This window comes from Lissotriton vulgaris, chromosome 5 (genome assembly GCF_964263255.1).
Source record: "Lissotriton vulgaris chromosome 5, aLisVul1.2, whole genome shotgun sequence".
Classification (NCBI taxonomy): Eukaryota; Metazoa; Chordata; class Amphibia; order Caudata; family Salamandridae; genus Lissotriton; species Lissotriton vulgaris.
Genome location: NC_141693.1, coordinates 1,696,481,046 through 1,696,502,525, shown reverse-complemented (window position 1 = coordinate 1,696,502,525; position 21,480 = coordinate 1,696,481,046). Strand labels below are relative to the sequence as shown.

At 47.1% G+C, this 21,480-nt stretch overlaps 1 protein-coding gene across 2 annotated transcripts in view; it reads right to left on the bottom strand.

The window, feature by feature from the left end:
* LOC147716982 (ADP-ribosylation factor 1-like) overlaps nt 1-21,480 on the bottom strand; it is a 214,481-nt gene that overhangs the window by 135,702 nt on the left and 57,299 nt on the right. The gene's annotated exons all lie outside the window — the stretch shown is intronic.

Sequence of the window (21,480 nt, the reverse complement as noted above, 5' to 3'; positions counted from 1 at the left end):
TGTGAGAAGAGATTATTATGTATATCCGTTATTTCCCTAGACCCTGGGTTAACAGAATTTTCAGACTCCATAGCAGCGATTGCAGCATCCAACTCGGAACTTATAAAGTCCAGTGAATCCGCATTCGCCAAGACACTTGGCCAATTAAGTCTAAGCATGTCGTTTGTCATTATGGGCATTTGATCTTCATTCGATTGCTGACTATCTGGCATGGTTGACCACCAATTGTTGTCCACACAGAGGGAATTGTGGTCACTTTCCAATCTACCCTCTACTTTCATGTCCCATACCCACTGCTATAGACTAAGGCTGCAAATGACAGTCTATCCTACTACTGTCATTTGCAAGACCATTGTCAAAGGTACAAGCCCCTTCACGGTCACCTTTCGTTCTCCCATTGAGAGCTCTCAACCCATGGTCCAGGCAGATGGCATTCATTAACAAGATGTCTTTAGTCCATCTTTTTACAAGAGCCAGGTTTAGGTTCGGGACACCCCACTGTGTGTCCTCGTCCTGCCCCAGGGGATCATCTATACTATCTAGTGGCTCAAATGTCTTGTTCAGGTCACCCGCTACTATGATTTTATTCCCCAATGAGTGTGATTCTAATGAGGTGAACAGGGCCTCTAGAGTGGGGGAGCTTCCCGAGTTGGTACCCCTAGCATAGATATTATAAATATCTATCACTCCTCCCTTTACCGGAGCCAATCTTAGCATTTGGATGTCCCTACAGCCCAGAACTACCACTTTTACTTCTATTTGTAGGTTTTGTTTCACCCAAGCTGTGAGGCCACCCATTGGTCGACCCCTAGGACCTTTACTTGCCGGAATAGAGAAGTTAAGATATCCAGGGAAAAAGATAGGGTCACATGCCCATGTCTCCTGAAATAGACAGACTTCAAAACCATTAACAAAGTCTATCCAATTCTGGGACATCAGTTTGCCGGCCAGCACTGCAATATTCCATGAGAAAAGTTTCCCTATACTTGAGCCGTCCCTGGGCACTGGTCCCACAGGGGACCTCATTGGCAGATTTATCGGGGTAACATCAGCTTCCGCCCTATGCCTTATTAAGTCTGTATAGTTATGCTCAACCCCCTGGTTACCTAGGATACCTGGAATAATTGGATCCTCAGATATTTGGTTACATTCATCCCATGATTTCTCCAAAGTCACAAACCCCAAGCCAGTATATATTCCATTAGGTTCCACATTTTGGTTCTTAAGAGGTTTAACAAAATTCCCACATGGGTTCCGGGTAGTCATAACATTTGCATTATTCATACAGTTATCAGGCATCTGTCAATACCCACCCCGGCTCCCTCAGTGCTCCAAAACAATTAGTATTTATGCCACCATAATAACTATTCCGTTGAAATGGTACAGTAAAGGGGACAGACCCTAGAAACGGGACATTGGTTAAAGATCTTGGATAAGTTGTCATGACAGATTCCACACCCGCTGGTCTCGGGTAAAAGAAAGTAAGATCTACGACACCAATTCCCCCACAAATTGTACCCCCATCATGCTTAGTTATCAAACTTACCACCCTAGGACCTTGAAAATTGACAACTATACAATCACCCCCCACTTTCTTAGGGGTACAACCCATCCACTCCGTCCTTCTTACTCCAACAATCAAACCATCTACTTCCCCGGGGAGTGGTCTATTTACCCTTAACCAATGCATTACCTTGTTTTTTAGCATTTGGAAGGATTCCCTTTGCCCAGCCAATAGTGGTGGCACATTTATAAGGACAGCCACGTAGGGGAAAGAATCTGGGGTAAGATTCATATAGGGTATCCTGCGCGGTGCCTTCGATGGGGGTGGTTTGGGTGGACTATTGGCAGGAACTACAGATCCGGAAGAAGAGGTGTCGTGTGATGGTTGGGAGCTGTTTGATAGAGTTATTGTGTTCCCAGGGATATTTCTGCTACTGCGTTGCAGTACCATGACAGGGTGTTGGGTTGTTCAATGGGACTTGAGGGGCATTGGATGGGGGGGCAACAGTCCTAGAACAATCTTTTGTACCCGTAACAACTGTGACAGGAGGCTTAACTACTTTGTTGGTCTTACTACTTGGGTTGTTTTTTGGCTCCAAATTGGTCTTTTTATTTTTCCCTTTACCCTGGAGCCCACTTGGGGTGCCAGCCACAGGTGGGGGTACAACAGCAGACACACCTTTCTCCTGCCCACTAAGTTGGTGGGGATTACTACACTCCCCAATCCTTATGTTGGACTTTATTAATGATTTAGTAGTAAAAAAATTGTCCAAGGTTGCCTGCTCAAATTGGTCTAACCTATCTGCTAGTTTTTTGACTCGTTCCTCAAGCGGAGTCAAAAGAGACCTCATTAGCTTCTCCATCTCGAGTAGCAGGGTAGGGGTAACGTGTAAAGACTCAACCACTCTCGTTTCTGGGAGATCGTTGGTCTTAGAGCTAGGACTAGCTAGCACTTTGCCCCCCTCGAGAGACAGGGGGAGAACTACAGGAGGAAGCTCTGGCAACCCCATAGATAGTACATCAGTGCTATTCAACCCAGAGCTAACCACCTCAGGATCTGCCCCCACCTCACAAGTTTTTTCTCCATTGGGACCAACCTCAATAGGTTCCTGAGAAGAGCAAGAACATGCACCAACTTTCCTTGTTTTTTTGGGGGGTTTAGACAAGTAGCACTTCTTTGGGGCGGGACATCTCTTCCTTTTGGAACAAGACTTTGCTCTAACCACTTGATTTAACACACTCCGTTGGGCCGAATTCGGCTGCACTATTGATGGATCAGTGGGTAAGGGAGGTGTACTTCCAAGGGGAGAGCGAATGTCAGAGTCCACTTGCAAGTTGGTCAGTAACTCAATCGTAGGGGGGGGGAAGGCATAAGAAGTTTCAACTACCGCTGGCAGAGTTAAGGAAGACCGCGGAGGAATCAATGCCGGGAAAACCTGCGGTTGTCTTTTTTCCAAGGGTATTTTAAGGAGTTCAATTGACTGACTAGGCTCAGCGCGTCTCTCCGCCAGTGCAATCTCTTTGTCGATATCGTTGGCTACCCGAGAAAAGTATTTATCCAAAGGGCCCGAGATTGCTTGACCCAACTCGGCCTGAGATTGGATGCCGATGGTGGAGGTGGTAGGTGATGTCATATTTAGTAGCCTAAATATTTAAAGAGAGTACTAAATTCTACAGATGACAATACCTACAATCGTTTTGAACACCAGCTCACAAGGCAATAACTGAATGTCACAAATACAAAATGACAGAGGGGGGGCCCAACCCGGCCTCCCTTGGCCCCTGGCGGCCACAGACGGTCCCGCCCTTGTCCCGGGCTTCTCCTGGGACGCTCCCGCGCAGCGGGGAGAACAACTCCTGTTATAGGAGAGAGGTGCTCGGGGGCGGGTCAGACAGGGAGAGAGTCCAGGTGCAGGTGATAACGCAGGGACTCCTGGGAAATGGAGTCCCTGTCTCTCACCTGGCGCTCGCAGCCCTGCTAGTCCCCCGCAGTCTCTGGTCCACAGTCACAAGCCAAATTCAAACACCCAGGCAGGCGGGCGATGCGGGACCCGCGAAGCGGGTACCGCGAGGTTTCAAGTAATTAGGGAGCAAAGCGGCAAACAGAAAGCTCTCCCTCTCTCCAAGGCAGCAGGGCGTAGGCGACTCCCAACTCAGCAAGGCAGGCAGGCACCTTTCACTCGGTGCTCGGGGGGCGGGCGGGAAATGCACCTGCAGATCTTTTAGAGCAGGCAGCTTGTACTACCAAACTCTATGGTAAGGGATGAGTAGACAAAAATTCAGGGTCGCCAGGAGCCACTCCATAACGCCTTGCAAAGGCCTTAGAAACAGCAGGAGCCGTAAGTGGTCTATTCCATACCTCCAAGATGGGATCTGTTAGAGCCTCAGTAGAAGGAAGAACAGGCTCAACTACAGAAGAAGGAGAATGGAGGACTTCAGTCAGAATGTTCGACTTGTACTCGACAGATGGCAAAGGCAAATTCAAAAAAAATCAGAGAGCTTTTTTAATTACCATATGGTAGGGAGCAACATCTTTAGATGGAGCAGACACAGTGGCCAACTCCCAAACAGTAGACAGTTCAAGACCACTTGCATCTCGAAGTTCGTCAAAATAATTATCCTAATCTTGAAGCTCTCCTTTAATGTCACCTTTCCCATAACTCTTCTCCTCCAAGAGGCCTTATGCTTCGACCACTCAATTCGAATAGACGTAGTCGGTACCGGAATTGGCTTCGAAGGAACCAGAGCCGGCGTCTAATGTGGAGCTGGAACCGGCGTCAAACTTCGTATTACATCTCGAGAACGTTCCGGAGCCGGGGAAGCCGTAACCGGCGTCGAGACCTCGGCGGCGCCGAGAGATGCCAAGGTGGAGACGGAGCTGGCATAAACGGCAAGAATGGCGCCGGAGCATAGGCTTGGGAAACCCAAAATTGTATGCCAACGGACCCATGGGACCAACCGGTGCTCCAGAGGGGTACATGGCTCTTGCATAAACACCATATATGGCGTTTAAAAAATGCAAAGGGTCCTGTCCTGGACCCGGAAAAGGAGGATACGAACCCACTGGCTGCTCCCGAGGAGGCTGCACCGTAGTCGACTCATCTTGTTGCACTTGTTCCTCGGGTTGGTGTACCGGAGTTGTCGAGACTTGAGGAACAAGAACTTCCTCTTCATGTCCCGAAGATTGAGACGGATCCAGATTTGACACCGGAGCCGGTGAATGCTCCAGAGACTCCAAAGGCGAGGCCTCACCTTCAGGATTCTGAACTGGAGAGGGAGATACCATGTCCTTACGATGTCTTCTAGAAGACAACTTAGTTTTAGAATCCGACTCCTTACCCGAATGGTGCCTTGAACTATGCTTCCTTTCCTTATGCTTCTTTGACGATCTAGAAGCATGACTCGAAGTAGACTTCGAAGCCGACCCCGACCAGGACCTCGAGCGTCTCAATCTCGAGCTCTTCCGGTCATCCTTTCCCTTCAATTTGGCAAGAAGTTTTGCTTAACGTTCCCGAAGAGCTTTTGGGTTCATCTTCAAACAGGATCGACAACCTTGGACGTGTTGATCCGAACCTAGACACCATAGACAGTCACCATGCGGATCTGTAATGGACATCATCTTTCCGCATGAATCACACAGCTCGAACCCAGTCTTCTTCGACGACATCACGACAGAAGACAGCAACACGAAGAGGTACAGAAAAACTCTCAATAGTAACAAAGTTACTATCAACTCAACAGAAGATCCCTCGAAACCGTTAGCGTCAACGCGGAAAAAAGGAAACTTGTCATCACACCGACGTAGGCCTAATAAGGAGTCCGTGACGTCAGTCTGTGTCGCGCGCGATGTTGTGCTCGTATGACGTCGTCCACGCCGGCGTGCTACAAAAGAATTTTCCAAACGTTGCTGACGCAGGGGGATATTCACAAGGTGAGGAATCCACTGGCAGATGTATCCATCAGAAACAGTACTTAGTTTTGCCCCACACCACTACTAATACCTCAAATTACTTTCTTGAGCCAAGTATACCCCCAATCTGATAAATCCCAGTATCATGCGCCCCATATTACCACCCTCATTTTAAAAATACTTGTCCCGACTTCCAAGCTCAAGTAGGGCAAAGCCAGCACATTCCTAAAGTGCAGGCAACAGTCCCAGTTTAAAAGTATGATTTAATAACCCCAATAGAACACACTAACAGGCAAGAAGCAGTGGGAAGTGGGCTCAGGAACAGGCCTGTGCATAATTAGCCATTGTTAAATAGTGTGTATTTTAGCAACTGTTCATCCTCTGCTCAATGTTGTTGCTTGGTTTCATTTACCTGACCGCTCTCAACTCCTGTCTGCAGTGCACTTTTTAAAAGTCACTGCACAACGTATGACAAAATGCACAACATTGAGACAGTGACTCACCAAGACCTGTAGAACATAGTGATGTCCACCTACCAGGGACACAATTCTTTGCAGCTAATCTTGGCATTTGCCTACTAGACTACCTTTAATCCTTGCTTCCTATCCGTCGATCTTTCCTTCTCATCTTTTTTTCCCACCTTCTTACCCTTTTGTTACTTCTTTCCTACTTTATTTCCATCTTTTTTGTTCCTTCCATCTAACCCTTTTGTTCTCTTTTCCTTTACTTTCTTCTTTCCCTTTATTACCTTCCGTCTTTCCCTCTTGGGCTCTCTCCTACTCCTGCGCTATTGTTTTCTTGCCCTTATGCCCTCACCCTCCCGGAGTGCTCACCAGCCCTCGTGCTGGTACCGGTGCCCCAAGCTCTTACCTGTCCCTTCTCTCCTCCCTCCTCTCGCTTTTATAATAGCGCCCCCGCTGCCATCCCTTCCCCAACTGTTGTGTGATCTCCTCCCCATTGTTTTCTTCCCAATAGAACCAACCAGACCGAGCAGCTGCCTGCAAGAAGGTGCCCTCCCCTTGACGCCACTTCCGGTCAGCCCCTGGCAACCAGAAAGGTGTCTGTAGCGACCGGGCACCATGTCCGTGTGCCTAACCCTGCCCGCCCACCCTATGTTGTCCATGTGCCTAACCTTGCCCGCCCACCCTATGTTGTCTGTGTGCCTAACCTTGCCCGCCCACCCTATGTTGTCTGTGTGCCTAACTCCGCTCGCCCACCCTCTGTTGTCTGTGTGCCTTACACTGCCCGCCCACCCCACTGTTGTCCATGTGCATATCCCTCTGTCATTCTCCATGTGCATAACCACACCTGCCCACCCATCGTTGTCCGTGTGCATGACCCCACCCGCCATTGTCAATGTGCATAACCTATCCACCATTGTCTGCATGCATTATCTCGCCTGCCCGTTGTTGTCCATATGCCTAACCCTGCCCACCATTGTCTATGTGCCTAACCCTGCCAGCCTGCTTTTGTTGCTGTGCATGAAGCCATTGTTTGTTTGCATACCACCACCCACCATTCTCTGTGTACATTACTGTGCATGTTGTTGTCCTTGTGCATATCCCCGCCCATACTCTGATGTCTGTGTGCCTATCTCCATCCGGCCGTGGTTAGTGTGCATAATCCCACCCACCTGCCATTGTCTGTGTGCATAACCCAACATATCCAATGTTTTTCTTGTGCATGACCCTGCCTGCCCTCTGCTGCTGTCCTTGCGCAGAATCCCAATCAACCACGCTCCATTGTTCATGTGTGTATCCCCATCTGCACACCTCGGTTGTCCGTGTGCATATCCCTATCTGCCAGAGTCAGCCCCTGGCAACCGGAAAGGCGTCTGTAGCAACTGGGCACATTGTCTGTGTGCCTAACCCCGCCCGCCCTCTGTTGTCTGTGTACCTAACACCGCCCGCCCTCTGTTGTCTGTGTGCCTAACCCTGCCCGCCCACCCTCTGTTGTCCGGGTGCCTAACCCTGCCCGCCCACCCTCTGTTGTCCGGGTGCCTAACCCTGCCCGCCCACCCTCTGTTGTCCGTGTGCTTAACCCCGCCCAGCTACCCTCTGTTGTCAATGTGCATATCCCTCTGTCATTCTCCGAGTGCATAACCACACCTGCCCACCCATCCTTCTGTATGCGTGTGCATGACCCCGCCCACCATTATCAATGTGCATAACCTACCCACTGTTGTCAGTATGCATTATCTTACCTGCCCCCGTTGTTCATGTGCCCTACCCTGCCCACCATTGTCCACATGCCTAAGCCTGCTTTTGTTGCTGTGCATAAAGCCATTTGTTTGTTTGCATAACACCACCCGCCATTCTCTGTGTACATTACTGTGCAACCAAATAATACAACTGTTTGCGTATCTAGAATGTCTCTAGGAGAGGGCATAGTGGTCACATTTAAGCATCTGGGCCTCCTTTAGAATGGCATATATCCCAGAGTCCAGAAACTGATAACTGCACAATTACCCCCCTCCACTCCTGTGGATGATACTCGCACCTCTTCCTCTATCCCCTCACACTTCGTGAAGTCAAACCCCAGCACTATTGCTTTTCTTGTTAGAGGAATATGCATGCATCCTGTTGTGTCTAGTCCTGCAACCCATACTTTTCTTGCACAGGCAGCGAAATGCAATAGGTCTCACATTTGTGAGAGATTAAGCTATTGGCATCTGTTTTCAAAACCAACACATAAATAAAAAGTTTGACATTTACAATGCCAATACCTCTAACTTTGTGGGGTAGGGGGCTTAAGAACGCATTGTGGTATGCTTTGTGTGGTTTCCATGACTGTTTCTTATCCGCAATGCCCAGCAAGCTTCAAACTCTAGTAAATGATATTTTGATCATGTGAAAACTTTCAGAATTTGCCGGGTTCAACAAAAATCCTACAATCCATTGCTCCCACAAGTGTCTCGTTAAAAACGTTACCCTGCTTATATGGCTTGGCACGGTGCCAATGACAGGAAATTATCAAACCAGACACAATCGAAATCCTCAAAAGGGACGCAGAGTGTCTACAGGCATTTTGATAGCAGCAGAAAACTATTATTTTCTATGCTTTAAGTTGCATCAAGTGTTACAGTAAACAAATGATGGACGGAATGCAGACAATGCAAACATTCTCCCCCAGTCAAAAGATCTGGGTTAACTCATCCGTTCTTTTGTCCACTGTGCCACCCCAGGTTGAACCCAGCCATATGCAATGGTGAAGTAGTGTGGCTCACTGGTTAGAGGCGGCAGACCCGAGAGCAGAGGACGGCCCGGGACCAGGGTTCGATTCCCGACGCGGCAGGTTTCTGGACCAGGGTCAGCGGACTCGATAATTCTCTCGCCTCGGTGCCCACTCTGATCAGCGATCACACTCGGCAACTCTGGGCACTAGCTTGCCTCATCTTCACTAACGGCCCCACCAGACCGCCGGGGATGCCTGGTCTCACCCTGGAGATACCCATTAAGGGACCATCTCTCAGGGAAGCCAGGAAGGGTTTCGCAGCGGTCGAAGCGCAGAGGTACCCCTTCGGGAGTGATTCCAGCGCTATATAAGCACATAATTAATTAATGCAGATCAGTCTTGACCCTGTGCCTCATGGGAACAGTCCAGACCGAACTGCCAGGCCAGGTCTTCCCTGGACCGGAAACAAGAATCCTGGGATCCGTTGAAGGGTATGCCCCCCTTCTTCAGCCAGGCTAGCTTTCATCCAATGGCACAGTGAGCAACATGTTTGGGCATACCCATTCCCCTTAGGGCGAAAAGTAGCATCAAAGCACAACGAAAGAACAGCAAATGCAATTCCAGATGGTTGTCCACCACTATTGGCTTTGCGAATGCCAATGCAATTTGAAAAGCATCCAGTATAGTCAACGCCAACAGCAGCAAGTTCTGGTGGTAAAGGGGAGAAAAAAAAGTGTAGGAGCGAGGTTGAGAGAAAAATAAGCCTTACAGGAAGCCACAGCAGTGCTCTGTGTTGGGCAGATCTGATAATACAATATCACAGGAGGGGGTGAAGACAGAACCAATTAGGCAGGGGATAAAGTGAAACAGGAGCTCAAGAAGTGCGGCATGCAAATGCCACGAAGTGCTAAATCACAAACAGCAAGAAAATATAATTCCGGTGTCAGTAGTGGAAAGACCGGGCTCATCCGATAAAATACCATGGTATAACACAAATGGTCCAATGGCGAGACAAACAAAACAGTGAGGAAAGCCAACAAATAAGGACCAACAAATAACGAGACGGAAATGCACAAGCAAGCTATCCAATCAAAATCAAGGGGCTGACTGAAAGCCTACTCTAAACAGTGTTGTGCATAATGCTGTCTGCGACAGACAGATGACGTGATATGTATCAAGATCGCAAAACACATTTTTTCATTACTATGTCACTGTTGGTGGTAAAATAACAGTTTACGTAGAAGATCATTCCGTAATGGCTGCACCAGGGAGCAAGAAGTAGAAAACATTGGAAAAATGGATGAAACTGAAAATAAAGCAACCATTTTCTTTCTGTAAGAGCCATTGTCAGATTTTGTTCTTGCCAACTCTAACAAGCTGCTCAACAACTGATTTAAGAAGCCAAATAAAGCCCCATGCATGCTAATTAAGCACAATAACACATTCAGAAGGCAAAAAGAGGGAATTTTTTTTTTTTCCGATGCTGTGAAAAAGAAACCAGGGAGAAAAAGAATAGATAATAAACGTGGTTAAAAAAGGATTGCATGTTGCCAGCCATAAGGGTTTGCAGCCGGGACCTTCTAAGATACATATCTGTAAAAGAAGGAATGTAACCATGCACTGTGAGCAGAGAGTTGAATGACCCAGAATCCTCCATCAGAGGTGTGTGCTATTCCTCTTCTCTTGACAGGCACGGACTGAAATTCACAATTTCAATAGGTATTTCAGATGGTGATCAAGCAAGTACATTAAAAAGAAAACAAAAAGAATATTTAAACCTCTCTACGTTTGTTTTCATTAAACCATATGGTACCGATCACAACTCATTACGTTCTTTCATTAAAATGCACTTGAATTAATAAAGTATAACGAGAGATAAAAGTATTTGAAATTAGCAGGTCTGGGACATGAGTTTCAGTTGACAGCATATAATCACCGCAGGACAAGAATAACAAACATTGGTAAAGCCAATAGGTCAGGGTTTAATGTGCTAACACATGTAGACTTAGCACATTAGAGTTAGGCAAAGTGAAGGAAGCAAGTATGAGCTAACCGAGAGGGTTATAGTTGTAAAGTGGTCTTCGTGTAATGGAAACACTCCAGTGTAAGAGTTAGGGGAATACCAAACAAACAAAAGCATTAGATGAGAGATGAATACTCCACTGGGATGTGTTAGGATGTGATTGACAAGGTCTGAATCCAATGGCTGGAAGACTGCCAGTGGTTGAAAGGGGAGGGGTGTAGACCCAAAACCGACTATGTATATTGTAAGCAATCAGTAATTCTGTGAGCTGCGCAGTCAAATACAGACCTCAAAATAGGCCTTCTATTAAGGTCGATCTACTCAAAAGAAGACAGCAGAACAAAGTCTAAGTTACAGAGCGGAAAAAGGGTGCACCAGATCGCGTCTCTGGTTTTCAAGTATGTGTGCCTCAAACTACACCCAACTTTATACCTTTTGAGAGTGTGAGGCTTCCTTATTTTTGGCAAGCCTTCTCTTAACACAACTTTCATTTGTTTACTGCATGGCCACCGAATCGGTTTCCAGGCTCCTCTACCAACTTCATCACAATCGACGGAAATGTCTCACCTTCAGAGCGCCTCCGCAGCTAACCACCTCCATCTCTTGGGGCACCAATGCTTTATGTCTAGCTCAAGACCAGCCCACTGCATTCTCCTCCCCAGTCTCCTCGCTTTTATAGTTTACAATGAACTCTCTTAACCTTGCAACATGTACATTAATTTCAGTTCACTTCACCTCACCTCATCGCCCACCCCCTTCCCTCGCACCTACAGGCCAGTAGTTGTACACCCTCCTTTGACCACTTTTCTCCATGCTACATTTACACCTTCCCCTAGTGAACTGATGGCCCCACTCCCACCCCATCGCCCCACCCTTTTATAGGTTATCCTTAGCTCTTGGTTATCCTGAACGCTTTCTCCCCTCCATCTATCGCTCCACAGCACCATCACACTCTCCGCCCCATGTAACCTCTCACCTCCTCTTCGCTCTCGCTCCTGACGCAAATACAGGCCGCGCGTTTCTTGTAGCCGCTCCCATCGTGGGTGCGTGTCTGGTTGGACTTCAGCTTCATCATTCTCTAGCGGCGATGCACAGGCTGGTGTGAACTCCGAGTCCAAGGGAACACGGGCAGGGCGTTCTAGGGGCGGGGGTTTAAAGAGAAAGGGCCGGCAGCAAAGCAGGAAGGTAGTCTGGGGACGAGTAGGCTGTTATAAACAGGACAGGGAGGATGGGTATGGAGCTCCAGGGGCTGAATTGGGCGGTTACAACAGCAGGCACAAGGTCGGGAAGGGTGGCAACCAAAACACAAATAACAAGCATTTACAATGCAACGGTCTCGCCTTTGCAAAAGTTAGCGCTTTTGGCATTGTAAATGACAAATGTTTTATTTATGTGTTGGTTTTGGAAACAGATAAATAAATGGCATTGTCATGAGCAGTAGAGAGTGAGTAGTAGAGAGTGAGTAGTAGAGAGTGAGTAGTAGAGAGTAGTAGAGAGTAGTAGAGAGTGAGTAGAGAGTGAGTAGAGAGTGAGTAGAGAGTGAGTAGAGAGTAGTAAGTGAGTAGTAGAGTGTGTAGTAGAGAGTAGTGAGTGTGTAGTAGAGAGTAGTGAGTGTGTAGTAGAGAGTAGTGAGTGTGTAGTAGAGAGTAGTGAGTGTGTAGTAGAGACTAGTGAGTGTGTAGTAGAGAGTGTAGTAGAGAGTGTGTAGTAGAGAGTGTGTAGTAGAGAGTGTGTAGTAGAGAGTGAGCAGTAGAGACTAGTGAGTGTGTAGTAGAGTGGTGAGTGTGTAGTAGAGTGGTGAGTGTGTAGTAGAGTGGTGAGTGTGTAGTAGAGTGTGTAGTAGAGTGTGTAGGAGAATGTGTAGTAGGGAGTGTAGTAGAGAGTAGTGAGTGTGTAGTAGAGAGTGTGTAATACAGAATGTGAAGTAGAGAGATTGAAGTAGAGAGATTGAGGTAGAGAGATTGAGGTAGAGAGATTGAATTAGAGAGATTGAATTAGAGAGATTGAATTAGAGAGATTGAATTAGAGAGATTGAATTAGAGAGATTGAAGTAGAGTGTGGAGTAGAGAGTGTGGAGTAGAGAGTGTGGAGTAGAGAGTGGAGAGTCTGTAGTAGAGTGTAGTAGAAAGTAGTGAGTGTGTAGTAGAGTAGTAGAGAATGTGTAGTAGAGTAGTAGAGAGTAGTAGAGGGTGTGTAGTAGAGTGTGTAGTAGAGCGTGTGTGTAGTAGAGTGTAGTAGTGTGTAGTGTAGTAGTGTGTAGTGTAGAGTGTGTAGTGTAGAGTGTGTAGTGTAGAGTGTGTAGTGTAGAGTGTGTAGTGTAGAGTGTGTAGTGTAGAGTGTGTAGTAGAGTGTGTAGTAGAGTGTGTAGTAGAGTGTGTAGTAGAGTGTGTAGTAGAGTGTGTAGTAGAGTGTGTAGTAGAGTGTGTAGTAGAGTGTGTAGTAGTGTGTAGTAGAGAGTGTAGTAGAGAGTGTAGTAGAGAGTGTAGTAAGTAGTGACTGTAGTAGATAGTGTGTAGTAGAGAGTGTCTAGTATAGAGTGTGTCGAAGAGAGTAGTGGCTGTAGTAGTGAGTGTGTAGTGAGTGTGTAGTAGAGTGTGTAGTAGAGTGTGTAGTAGAGAGTAGTGACTGTAGTAGAGAGTGTGTAGTAGTGTGTAGTAGAGAGTAGTGACTGTAGTAGAGTGTGTAGTACAGTGTGTAGTAGAGAGTAGCGACTGTAGTAGAGAGTGTGTAGTAGAGAGTGTGTAGTAGAGAGTGTGTAGTAGAGAGTAGAGTGCGTAGCAGAGAGTAGTGACTGTAGTAGAGAGTGTGTAGTAGAGTGTGTAGTAGAGAGTGTGTAGTAGAGTGTAGTAGAGAGTAGAGTGCGTAGCAGAGAGTAGTGACTGTAGTAGAGAGTGTGTAGCAGAATGTGTAGTAGAGAGTAGTGACTGTAGTAGGGAGTGTGTAGTAGAGAGTAGTGACTGTAGTAGAGTGTGTAGTAGAGAGTGTGTAGTAGAGAGTGTGTAGTAGAGAGTGTGTAGTAGAGAGTGTGTAGTAGAGAGTGTGCAGTGATTTGAGTTTTACATCAAATTAAAAACGGGAACGGAACAAACTCATCCTATACATTGTGGTAGGTGCCCACGCATATAGGGTTAAATGATGCGTTAGATGCCACAGGTCCCACCAACACGCTTCCTTTATGATAGGAGAATGCCCAACATCGCGGAGATTTGCTCTCTGCTCTTCCCGGATATTTGTATTTTCAAATGTATAATGTTATCCTGCTAAACGAAGACGATGCTCAAACTATAAAAGAAGAGGGTTTCACAGATATGTTAGTCCTTCCGGGCAAACGAAATGACCCAAAGAAAGATCAAGTGACAGTTTAGAGCTCCAAGTGAGTCTTAATAAAATCAGTGTCTGGAACGCATAGCATCAAAAAACGAGCGGGGCATCAAACTGCAGTGTCATTCAATCAAAGCTTCAAGGCTTCTGAGCGCTAGCCGAGAATTATTTTTTGTGAAGCACTAATCACTGTGGAAGGTGCCCCTGCTATCCCAGATGTGAGAAGTCAGTCTGATATGAAAATAAGCAGTATTTGGAATGAATGTATTTGGCAGGGGGAAGGTGGGGCGGCGCAAGACCGTACTGACGAGTGAACAGGAGCAATTTTGTACCGAGTGATTCTGCCTGTGTGCATGTAGACAAACCAGGCAGCAGCATGAGCATGTGATTCGGTAAAATAACAAGCATTTACAATGCAATGGTTTTGCCTTTGTTAAAGTTAGAGCTATTGGCATTGCTCTTGACACTCTGAAGCTCCACTCTGAAGCTCCACTCTGAAGCTCCACTCTGAAGCTCCACTCTGAAGCTCCACTCTGAAGCTCCACTCTGCACTCTGAACGGTCAGACTCCAAAAATCGGCCCTAATCACAATAGTATTATTTCACCTGCGTGAATATAAGTCTTTGAAATTCTGGCCAGTGGTAATACACACAAGTAATATAAAATTGTTGTTCCAAAGAGCATTAAATGAAAATAAAACAAGTACCAGACCCATTGACGCCTGCACCTTAAAAGCGAAACTGAGTGAAGCAAGCGCCCGGGCCACGTTGAAAAAAAAAGCCACACACATTAGATGCAGTCAAGGCGCGCTCACGAACTCAGAAGGCACTCCACATGAACAACTACCAGACACATTGACGCCTGCACTTTGAAATGAAACAAAGTGAAACTGACTAAAGGAAGCGCACGGCCCATTAGATGCAGTCAAGGCGCGCTCACGAGGTCAAATCTCCAAAGGAGAAGCTCGTGACAGCCTGACTACAGCAGAAAAAGCTCGTAACAGTCTGATGTCCACAATATTCCCAGAAAAGTGGCAACATAAGTTGTCTCGCATAGACAGCAAAAGCTTTGCTTTTGCTTTCGTCTAGGCGAGACCTAAAAATGGCACAGCCGCTGGCACTACATTAGGGGGTGGGGGTCGTAAACCATGTAGAAGGGCAGTGCTGCGATAATTAACGGGCGAGAGTAGACTCAGGCCTGGGGAAACGAATGCCGTAATAACGGTGACAGGTCAGAGGGCGCACAAAGGAGTAACAGGTTAAGGGGTTCACTGTAGGCGGGGACGGCCCAGTGGGTGGCGACGGGCCGAGGAAGGGAGTAGGAGCCGCCGGGGGAGCACTGGGAACGGACAGGTGGTAGTACCTTACTGGAGCCCCAGGGGGAGGCCTGAAGGCCCCGGGGGCGCTAGGTCAGACTCTGCCCTCCTTGCTGCTCTCTCTCCGGCTTAACCGCTCTTAGCGCTGCCTAATCCGCCGTCTGGTCTCCGCCCATTCCTCCTCGCTCAAACCCGCCATCTTGGGTCGCGCTACGTAAAACATGCATATTCGATGAAGGCAGCAGACTGGGAGAATGCCTGCCGCAGCTGCAGAGAATCGTAGTCTTCCCGCTACTTGCGTAGTTCACTACCGCAGTACAGAAGGCTCATGCCCAGGCCGCACACTCCAGGCACCGCAAACTAGTTTATAGAATACAAGTAGTAACGCCTTTGGCGCAGGTTGAGTGACTACGCCGATCATATGACAGGAGGATTTTCGATAAATGCGCACCCGGGAGGAGGGACTGTGACGTCTCTATGGAGAGAATGCGTTAAATGTATTCTCTGAGGTGACGTAGAGGGAGTGGTTCGTTGAGCGAAAATAATAATAAAAGTGCACAAAAGTAACGTATGTAGCAGCGAGAATACTAACAAAAGTGAATTTTGAAGAATTTTCAGCAGAGTGCGGACGAGGTCTCGAACTAAAGAAAAAAGGGGCAGGACTTAACGCCCCCGAATCGTGTCGTGACGGGGAAAGAGTGATTGACAACCAATCTCTTGCCATGGCTAGCCTCCATTTATGGAGCTAGCCAATGGAAGAGAGGCTGGACAAAGCCTCATACTGTAGGATCAAAAGATTTTGCCTGCGCGAGCACTGCAGCGCAGTGCTACGGCCAGGCAAAACCTAAATAACAGAGCGGGAGAGGGGCTATAGGGAATAGATCACAAGGGAGAAGGGAGGCAGTAGCAGATGGGGCAGAGGGACGGGGAGGGGAAGGAAGAATGGTAGCTCAATCACGCCCGGAGCAGCGGACGGACGCAAATTAAGTTGACTCAATCTGTACTTGGTCCTTACACCACTGAAAAGATCGGATGTGACGTCATGGCAGCACTAGCCAATTAAGGAGCCTGCAAAGAAGAGGTACACTAGAGCCAACACATGGTATGCAATGGGGAGGTTCCAAGCCCTTTTTGTAAATAATAGTGTCTTGCAAGTGAGACATGCACTGGCGCATGCACTCGCAAGCTCGACCCTAAAAAGAAACAAGAAGGAGCAAACTACGGCTGCCAGGCCCCCCTTAGCATTTGTTTTATATAAGTAATCAAAAAAACCTGGCGGAAGAGACAGAAGAGCGATGGAAGAGTGGTTGAAGAGAGAAGTCAATGCGAGGGGTAACAAGGAATGGGGCAAGTGAGCAACAGAGCAAGGCCAGCCAACAGGTGGGGGCAGACTAGGACCTGGGGGCAAGCAACACATGCAGGGGAGTACTTAGGAGGCGAAACAGGACATGAGGGACAGCAATAAAACCCATGCATTCCCCTGGAGAACGGAAATAAAGAGTAGATCCCGGAATGTGAATAGCGAATAACAAATCATTCTATCAAAGGGATGGTAGAAAAGCTGTGCTGCAGGGGAGGGGCAAACACAAGACAAGGAAGAGTAAGAGCAAAGCCAATCATTGTGCAGGCTCTAAAACCACTTACGTTTTTGGCATGGTCCAAACTATGTCTTTCGAGAACAGGCAGCTAAAAGCGGTGAGGGAAGGTTGATCCAAGATGCGATTGTCAAGGTTACAAATCGATGAATGATGGTTCCAGAGCATATGACGCCAATGGCTGAATGAATTAGACCCAACCCCCCTTCAAGTAAATATAAGGCTCAATAGGTTGGCCATGAATGCATGCATATAAACACATCACCCCTAAAATGTAATATGCTTAAAGCAGACAACTGAACCATCTTCATAAAAATGCACACAAAAACATTTTAAAAAAACAAGTCCTTCAGCACTCCATCTGCATACAGAACACACCTGAACGTTTCCCGATATTTATCAACTCATTTTGAAACTAAACACTGAACAAAGTACTTACCACAAACGACCTAACACTAACAAAAAATTGATACTTCCTCCAGTCTGATCTGCTTACGAGACCAGCACTATAAAAATTAGAATATGACCCGGCTATATTCTGAGACAGGAAAGAGATGGAAGGCAATCGACAGAAATTAAAAACCCAAGGAATCAGACCACAGAACAGGTATCTGAAGTATGTCCTATTCTATTAAGCACAGGAAAATAAAGAGTGAAGTTAATAGCCTCCCTATCATCCATAGCAACCTAGAATTGCGTGGTGTAATAGCATTTTGGAAGGTGCGTCTCGAATTTCCTACATCGTAACGAACAAGCTCCCACGCAACTGACTTCTAGTTGATAAAAGCATGACTTTACAGGAAATGATCAGGCCAATCTCGTTTTACCCAAGCCAAGCCCAGCCCAGCAATGCTTTCAAACGTCTATAATGGAGAACACGCCCTGAATAAAAGATCAGATCCCAACACGATAACCTGAAACCAGGTATCTGGTGACAGTGGATAGCCTTCTTAAATTAAATATCCCCACAATGGCAACCTGCACTGTTATCTAGAGATCTTCTTTCGTTAGGCTTTCTGTTTATTTCCGCTCCTCTAATACAGTTGAATGTACAGCAAAATTCAACAAGACTATTTAGTTATTGAAATAAATAGTGTGTAAATGAAATGCTATTGGACACTTTTGTACATACGTGCTCCTTCGTTCATACTATACATTCCTCTCTACATAAGACTACAAATACACATGGTCGGCAACATTTGTGAGTAGAAAATCAGTAGCAGAGACCTGACGAGCGGTCTCGGAAGCAGCCTTACCACGTACATGTGTTTCCACATTTCTGCATGGCACATATGCCTCACATACTAGCCTGATACGTTGAAAACCCCCAAGAGTTGCTCCTAATCGTCAATAGGCTATGTATCGCGGATTTGTATTTGAGGCAGCAAGCACCCCTGTCAGTTGAAAGAGGACGAATAACGCAACTCCTAGAAGTAAGCTGTGAAGTTTCTGCATTTACATGTTTTGAGGTGAAAACCGTGTCTGAGGACTAGGAAATGGGGGATGATCATACCTTCTACTATCCAACAATATCGTTGGTAGAAACCACCTCCCTTGCCTTTCTCCAAGCTGCTGGATAAAGGCCCCTAGAAGGAGAGAGCAAAGAAGCAAGTTTCCTCATCGCTATGCAATACTCGGTTAACTCGAGCAATAGACAGGTGCAAATTGAGAAAAACAAGAATTAAAGCATTATTGGATAGAGTATAATGGCACTGAGCACCGGAACAAACCGGCAGCTCTATGCAGTTATACCACATATTACAAACTGAACTGTGGAATGATTTGTAAAACTTCAAAGGTGCATACAAACCCCACCCAAGCCTCCGTTGACTCCATAACCAGCATAAGCAAAGCCAATAGGTCTCGCTTGCTAATGTCTTTTTAGCCAGGCTGTACAGGATGACAGCTCCTGTGCAGCATGGGTAAAAAGAAAAATAACGCCTCTGTATCATTTTGCAGTCACGTACTTGTGCTAGACACACTTGCACATGCCAAAAGGGCACTTGCGTTTTTATCTATCAATCAAAAATGGTATGGTAAATTTTTGAAAAGTAGCGCAAAGCTTTAGTTTTAAATCGTAGCATTACAGCACCTTGAAAGAAAAAAAAAACTGAGCTGGTTCCAGGAGCGGTTTGAGAAGGGAGTAAGGCAATAGAACAGACAGGGGAGTAGCAACAGGAGGAGAGAAAACAGCGCAAGATTAACATGAAGCGCAAGGGCAGAATCACTCAAACGAAAGAGAGCAACAAGAGTGCAGGTGGGGAAGATTAACATGGGCAGAGAGTAAGGGTGGGGAAGAAAAGCACATGAAGGAGGTAGCTGAAAGACATGCACTGATGAAGTGCTTTAACAAAACGAAAACAAGCATTGGCATAGCCAATAGGTCTCGCCTTTGGGGCCATATAAGTGGTTAGCCATGTAGCACAGAAGCTGCGTGTTTATCAACCTTAGAAAGAAGACAGAGCAACCAGTCACAGTTCGTTTAACAGTGCTAGTTGCTCTGGACAAATGTTTAACTATATGTGCTTGACCTTTTGTGCTTATAAAAGGATTTAGTATCTGATCAATGGTTTGCAAACGCAACAGTGGTTGCAATACATTCCATTGCAGCTCCCAAATGGGAGGGGGCACCCCTCACAAGTCCCTTACTGTGTGTACCAGCACAATCTTTGTGCAGTAACTGGAACGCTCAGCAGAAATATGACTGCACATGCATTCCTGATGTCAAAATAGGGAACCTCACACTGCATGCTTAATAGCAGAGCAGAACTTTGACTATTCTAACATTAGAGATAAAAACGTGCAGAATTCTATCCCTGCACAACAGGAAAATGGGACTACAGAGCTGGCCACAGTAAATGGCAGACCCAATAAACATGACTCAGCCTTCTAATGCTCAATAAACCGGCTTTGAATCTGGAACTTGCAGTTAAACATAGATGTCAACGCATGTGCTCAACCCACTGGGCTGTCACTTTTAGTGGAGCGAAGGCTCAAAACAACATAGCATATGCTGGTGAATTTAAACATCCACCCACAGCGTACCAAAGTTGAACCTGTGCCATTCTTTGGCAGAGCACACAGTGTAGTTTTCACTGTGCAATACAACGCCTCCGCTTCCCACCATATGGGATTAGATGTACAGTGTGTGCATGGGACACTGATAAAGTTGCTTCACATATAAATATACTCTGCATAACCATTACTGAATGCCGTTACTGAATACCATTGTGTCTTGAGGGGGTTGAGACGAACGGGGTACATGGGAGTGCTTTAGAGCTGCCTAGGTGCCTTTTCCATATTGGGGGTCTGCATAAAAGGTCCATCGTAGGAAGAGGGGGGGGGTCGTCGTCGTCGTCCCCTCGGACGACAGAAGTGCCCTAACATGCTCAGATGAACTATGCAGATGTAAGTCTTCTTTGTTCATCCTACCAAAAAGGGCTGAAACCAGGACCGTTTCCACCTGGTTGGTAAAGGGCACTCTGGTACCTTCGGAGCTGAATTTGACCTATATAAATGAACTAACCCCTCACCCCCACCCCCCAGAATCAAACAAGAGAGGCCGGGCAAGGCTGGGAGCAGCAACAACATATAGGGGACAACATGAGGGAGGTGCAATACCTAAACAAGCAACTCTTTCCTCCAATAGCAAATTCTACAGGGCTCCACTTAGACGGCTGGCATCCAGGGTGTGGGCAGGCATGCCGGGTGTCCGGGTCCCGTGCTGAGGCCCAGAGCCAGACGGAGAAGGAGAGAGTGGATCTGGCTGACTCCAAGCTGCTGGGCACTGCGCGGAGTGGCAAGCATTGTAGCGTGAAGCCTGACCCCTGTCCGCCCCCACTGTCTCCTCCTGCTCACCAGCCAGCCTCCTCAGCACCACCCTGCGCAGGGAACACGCCAGGGACAGAGGAAACCAGGATCGGATCACTGGGGAAGAGAGTACACCCCGCAGCCTGCCTGCAAGAAGAAGAGGAGCAAAGCAGAGGAAATGGAAGGGGGTAGGAAGAATCACCAGGCAAAAACAGTGACAGCAACACAGAAAGGAGTGTGCAAACAGGAACAACAATAATCCACGAGTGTGAGAAAGGAGTACAAGAGCATTCACAGCATACATGAAATCTACCCCCACTGCCCCCAAAATGTGCCCTACCCATGCCATCTCTAGTACCGTTAAGGAAGCAGACATGGCTGGGATCTAGCACACCACAAGGAAGTCGCGCAGGGTGACGCGGGCGAGTTCTGGTGCAACCCAAAGCTTATCTATGCAAACTCTGAGCATAATGGCCGGCAGAACAGGGCTGGGTGTGCAAGGCTGTATTCTCATTGTCCAGAGTCAATAGAGAATTACGTCGTGATCCCTGACAAGGTGACTGTAGAGAGGGGGCAAAAAGAGGGAGCAAGCCAGCGAGGGAAATATAAAAAAGCCAGCTAGAGAGTGTGTCCGCGCGAGAGAGAAGCAATTAACAAATCCGATCGCGCTAAGGACACCTGTAGATGCTGAGGGCATGTCTTGTGTTTCCCTTGCGTGAGCAAGCAGCAAGGGTGGATAATTGCTAACAGATGGCGCCGCTGCTCGCTCCCGCAAGGGAAACGCCATATGTCCACGAGTGCCCATAGTGAGCAGTGCAAACATGCACAC